At 38.4% G+C, this 6,000-nt stretch overlaps 1 long non-coding RNA gene across 1 annotated transcript; it reads left to right on the forward strand.

The window, feature by feature from the left end:
• The first annotated feature begins 3,459 nt into the window (after positions 1–3,459).
• LOC116064561 lies at positions 3,460–4,265 on the forward strand. Its single transcript, XR_004108560.2, has 3 exons — positions 3,460–3,553; positions 3,653–3,763; positions 4,160–4,265. It is a non-coding gene; the product is annotated as an uncharacterized LOC116064561 (long non-coding RNA).
• The last annotated feature ends 1,735 nt before the right edge of the window (positions 4,266–6,000 follow it).

The following is a 6,000-nucleotide window of genomic DNA, read 5'->3' on the forward strand; positions in this document are numbered from 1 at the left end:
GCATCATGATAGGTTTTTCAATTTCAATCTTTACACATTTTCTCGATTTCTGTTTTTTTTTTCAATGAAAGCTTTTTTACGCCGTCAGGATTTTTACAATGTCCCTGGTTTTCAGTTTCAACTTTCTGTCACTGTTTTGGCGCAGAGGGGAGGGGCTTGAGGGGAGGGACAAGGAGGGCACGATTTACGGATAATTTGCATACTCATGAGAGTGACTGTTTGGCTATGGCGCCCCCTTCGACCTGAAAAAAACGGCCTTGAGTCCGTCATCCTCACCAACCCGGGTTGTCCTCACAGATGCCTGGAATGACCTTATGACCGCATGTCTGCGATCGATTCGACAAGTTCACCTGCAGCCACCGAATCTAAAGTAAGTCTGTTTACTTCTGCAGTTTTTTGTTTTGTTTTTTTCAAATAGAAGCGGGCAGGTTTAATGTTAACTTTTAATGGATGTTGTGCTGTTTTGGCAGATGTTAGCTCGAACAAGAGCTAACGTTAATGATAGCTAACATTGCCTAAATTGTGGCTAATGGTAACGTTAGCTAATTTCTCCCGCGATCAATCAATCTCAATCTGTCCTCTATAATTTAGTATTGTTTCATATTCTGTCTTCTAAGAGTTTGAGGCCAGTGTTATTGCTGCTGCACAAGGCCTCATAAACGTGCTAACGCAAAATATTCAGCAGCATTGTCCCCCAGCACAGCACAAACACCGAACATTACATCAGGCCAAAAGAGGTGTTGCTGAAGTAGATAGAGATGGCAGACTCGCGGACAGGCTCCAACAGATAACAGAAATCAAATTTGCCTTTCTAATATTGTGGAACTTTTATGGTGATCTGTAAATAAAGATAGAGGCCGCATTGGCTACTTCGGGCTATTCAATCAATCAGACATTATTTGTATAAAGTTTGTAAGCACGATTCATACATTGCAGTTAGGGGTGTCCATTTTATAAAATGTTCCTAACCGACGCTTAACTATTATTAACCAATGTAAATATTAATATTAAACTACTTAGAACGGATGAGTGTATGCTGCACCTGACTGCACCTGCCGCGCTGTCAATGGAGATGCACAGACACTGAATCCTCAGAACTGCATGTGCTGTGTATGACCACATAATAGACCAGATCTCCATGTAGGAAAATGTTAAGGAGCTGGGAGAAAGTGACTGCATTTGCTGGCACTTATTAGAGAACGCCAACACAGGCTGTAGGCCATGCATAATGCCTACATAACAAACCTACTGAACTGATTCTTGAGCATCTCTTTAGCCCCGCGCTCTCTGTCTGCCGCAAAAACACACTGTTATAGGCACACGGAACATAACATCCCTCCCCCATAACTCTACTCCAAAGGTATATCTACTGACTGACAGGTTTCTAGGCAAATCACACACTCACTAACAGGCATAACGCGTTCACTGACATGTCTTAAACAAACTGCCTTAGAACATAACAGTTAACATTATAAACATGTTTCTCAGTCCAGTACATTTTTAACTGTTTAACTGATAGTGTTAATCAGTTTCCTTGGACATCCCGTATTGCAATACATCAATGTATTTTTTGTAAACAAAAAAAAGTATTTTTATGGTATTTCTGGATGAAGGCATAACTATTACGTCTCATCCGATTTCAGTGAGTTGTCTGTATATTCTGTATAATTACAGGCGCCTTCGATTGGGAGGCAGTTCATGGAAAGAATGTTAAGAAGGCTTCAGGAAGTTCTGCAACGTCAGCCAGTGGATTTTGACTATTTACATTTTGTTTTAAGCCATGAAATGGGACTTGTGCACTCTTTTGCTAATGTAGTAGAACTGCCACAAGATGTTGTTCGTGCCTTGTCTGATGTTTTGAGAATTCTTCGTTTGCAAGTGGAGCAGCAAAGACCTCTAGCTTCTAGCTATCTTTTTGATGTTGCCTTTCTTTAAATAACTGTTCATTTCTTATACTGAAGTTGCATTGTTGACACTGTATGACAATCTATATAAGCATAAAAAGAGAAATTCCTATTTTATCTGCTTTTATATATTTAACTGTTTTAACTGCTCTTCAATGTTTAATTTCTTATACTGCACTGTAACTTTTATTCTCGTATTTTATCTGTTTTAAATTTTTTAATCTGTTTTCATGTAAAGCACTTTGAATTGCCCTGTTGCTGAAATGTGCTATACAAATAAAGCTGCCTTCCCTTGCCTAGCCTTCTTCCTATGTAGAGTTTGTGGGGGGTAGTAGGGGACAGCCAAAATTTCTTGTATCAAAAGAACATCTGCAAAACCTCATTGATATGCAGCTGTCCATCCCCTGCATAGCTAAGCTACCGGGGGTCTGCAAAAGGACTGTGTTTCGGCGAATGCGAGAAGAGGGACTATCAGTTAAGGGATCATACAGCAACCTGACAAATGAGGAGTTGGACAGCCTTGTGCGTTCAGTTAAATTGAGGATGCCACATATTGGCTACAGAATGATGAAGGGCGAACCGTAAGCTATGGGACACCATGTAAGATGGGAGCAGGTTTCAGTGTCCATGCACAGGGTGGATATTGCAGGAATCTTTGAGAGATTTACAGGCTTGGACTGTGTCGCTAGAAGAATATATTCCGTCAAGGGTCCCCACTCACTGGTCCACATGGACACAAACCACAAACTTATCAGGTACAGTACAACTCTGTAGAATATGGGTGAGCCATATACATAAATGTTGTCTGTTGTAACAATAGTCTTTTTCTGTCTTGTTTGTTTTGTCTGAGCTTACAAATAATTTGATGTAACTCTGACCATCTGAAGAACATTGTCTCGAATACTAAGACAGTTTTTTGTGTCCAGTGATTGCACAGTCCTAGTTGAACAGTGTAAAATATATGAACTAATTAAGAAATTATGTTTATTTATATTATATACCCCCTAGTAAAGCATCCATTTATATTGTGAACACATTGTGTAAAACTTAAACTTCATGATTACATTTATTTCACATAACTTTTCCTGTATATTGTCACATTTAGTATGAAAGATGCTGGTTACATCACCTGACTTCTACATTCAAAAGCCATTGTTTGAGTAACACTTCTCCTGCCACTGAATTATTGTGGGTTTTATGTATTTTAAAGCTGCTGTTCATGTCCAGCAGTAGGTGTCACTTCACCACTCATTTTCTGTGATAGTCACATGGTCATCTTGCATAACATTAACAACATTTCTCCTTAAATAGTCTGCAGAATCCCTGGGAAGTACCTGGTATGAAAAGTTAAAACTGACAAAATTCATCTTGTGTTCACAGCGTAGAACTATTTAAATATCAGAGGTGATACTTTCTGAAAATCTTTTTTTTCTTCAGATATGGCATTGTTATCTTTGCCGGGATTTAAATTGGATGTTTTTATTTTTGTTCCAAACAAACTCATTGTAACTGAACCTACCATATTTCATAATGTATATTTACTAAAGTATTTTGTTTCTATGCTGTAGATCATGTACCTGGGTGCTTCTAACAACAACAGCACTTGGCTTCTTCATGAGCTCTGTTGAAAAGTTTGGCTTTCCATTAAGGTAATAGGATGGCAAGAGACTCCAGTATTGTCCTTTTTCATCAAGATGCATTGGCTGAAAACATTACGCTTTGTCTGTGTTTCTTATGTTATAATTTAGAGTTAGAGGAGACCAAGGGGTAGAAAACGTTGGCATCGCTCACTCCATGTTCACTGTTCGTGGCTGTGGCAGAGCAAGCTACATATCTGGAAAAAGTGTGCATAATCAAAGGTAAATATCAAAATAAGGGTTACTTTTGTTTGTTGGTATAAGGTTTGGTACCCCAAATCACAAGACAGTACAGTATTTTCCCAATTATCCTATCCTATGTGTACATCTTACCACTTATACTCCTGTGACTACCCAAATGAAATGTATGTGAATGTGATATCAGCTTTTCAGAATTGCTTTCAAAGATGTCAACAGCAGCATCTCGTCTAGAAACTATTCAGATACAATGGGATAATCAGCACTTACTGTGAACTGTGTTGGCGGCAGAAGTTTTAGAGGTTGCAATTGCAAAACCATCAAAATGTATTCTGTAATTTGTGTATTTATGCCTGTAATATAAAATATGTACTGATTCTTTAAAATGGTGCACTGATAGTTTTTGTATTTATCTTGTAGGGTGGAGCGCTTGTGGCGTGATGTGTGGCTGGCGGTAACGTGTATATTACAAACTACTTCACAGTCTTGAAGAGGATTGCCTGCTAGATCCCTCCAACAGTCTGCATTTATTTTGTGCCCACTATATATTTGTACCACGTCTCCAGAGGGACCTTGACACTTTCACAGAAGGGTGGGATAACCAATCAACTTTGGACAACTTTGGACAATAGGACTTCTCCAGAATCCTGTGCCTGCTCCAGAGAACTTAGAGGTACAGCTAAAAATTGTTCACTTCAACCTTTTTAAAATTTTGTTTTGGATCATTTTTATATAAATTAAATGCAAACCTAATCATTTGAGTTTAATCCTTTTGTGAAGTATTCTAAAAGCATCTTATAAAAATAACTTGTAAATTACAGGATATACAAGATCTTTTCTTGGACTGGAACCATGACAGAGTGACAGAAGAGTATGCCAGTGGCGTAATTCTACCACCCATCCAATGCCCTCTGGGGTCACAGGCTATGGCAGAACTGAGAACAGTCAAAGACCTTTACAAGGCTGCACTTGACTATGTGATTCTTCACACATAAATATGGCAGGATAACACACAAAAACTAAAGGTACATAACAGTAACAAAGAATAATGTGACTAATCCTGCCTCTCTCCAGCATCATGCAGCAAGTTTTCTTCATCACACTGGATGTCTGCGTCATCTGCGTATATGTTCACTAACTAGTCTAAAACAAGACACCTGCTTAGGCTTTCAGCTAAAATTGCAATCAGCAGTGTTTGATAGGCACCAGAAATCTATTCTGTTTAAGTGTGGTTAACAGTTTTCACAGCAGTGTGTTAGCATTTGAAAAAAGTGCTGTAAATCCACAGTGTTGTGCACGTGTTCAAGCAATGAAAAACTAACTAGAGTTTGGTCCACATGAACTGCTGCTGTGCAGACTGTAGTTAGTTTTGCACATGTGGCTTCAGTTGTGCCCACTGTCATTTAGCAATCGAAAAAAACTGTAACATGGACTAAGCTGTACACTTTCAATGACTAACAAATAAATACAGCCAAGTAAGAACTGACCATGGTGTTAATTTCTACTGGAAAAAGAGACCCCAAATCAAATTGAGGTTTATTTGACAACTCTCAACATTAACCAGATTTGTTATCAAGTCAATCTTGAGGACCATTTAATTGGAACTCCAAATTCCACAGAAAATGTATTTCAGTTGAATAACATGATGGCACAATTTGAAAGGTCTTCAATAGTAACAGTTACCTTGATCTGAGGAACAGAAACTGAGCATCACACTTGCAGTTTTATCCTTAGGTTCTTTACTTACTTTTCAATCTATTATGTTAACATTGTTCCTAAAATACACATTTTGTAATTTTCAGTACAAGAACCAACATGCTATAGAGGAATCGGGCACACATTTTCCATGCAACTGTGTTTACATTGAATATTTATACAAAATAGTGAATCATTCACTGAACATATTTTTCAAACATCTTGCCATTAATGGCATCTCTTGAAAATGCCTAACACACAATACTGGCTGACTTTGGCTAGTAAAACATGGGTGGTCATGAAAACATGGCTTCTAAACTCGACCAAAACCTCTACTCATTCTGATCGCTACTGTCATTATATCTCTGAACTCACTCTATGTATTCATATGTGCAACAGGAAGAGTTATTGTATTTGTGCAGGCACTCACAAGTGGGTAACAAATGTGGTGACCAGGCATTTGTTCTTTGCAGTGGTGTTCAAATCTTACATTTATTTTAAAATCTGCCCTTTCTGAGGGAAGAAGGGGCTTGTGCATTTGTCCAGTTAACCACTGCATCACTGTT

This window comes from Sander lucioperca, chromosome 5, assembly GCF_008315115.2.
Source record: "Sander lucioperca isolate FBNREF2018 chromosome 5, SLUC_FBN_1.2, whole genome shotgun sequence".
Lineage (NCBI taxonomy): Eukaryota > Metazoa > Chordata > Actinopteri > Perciformes > Percidae > Sander > Sander lucioperca.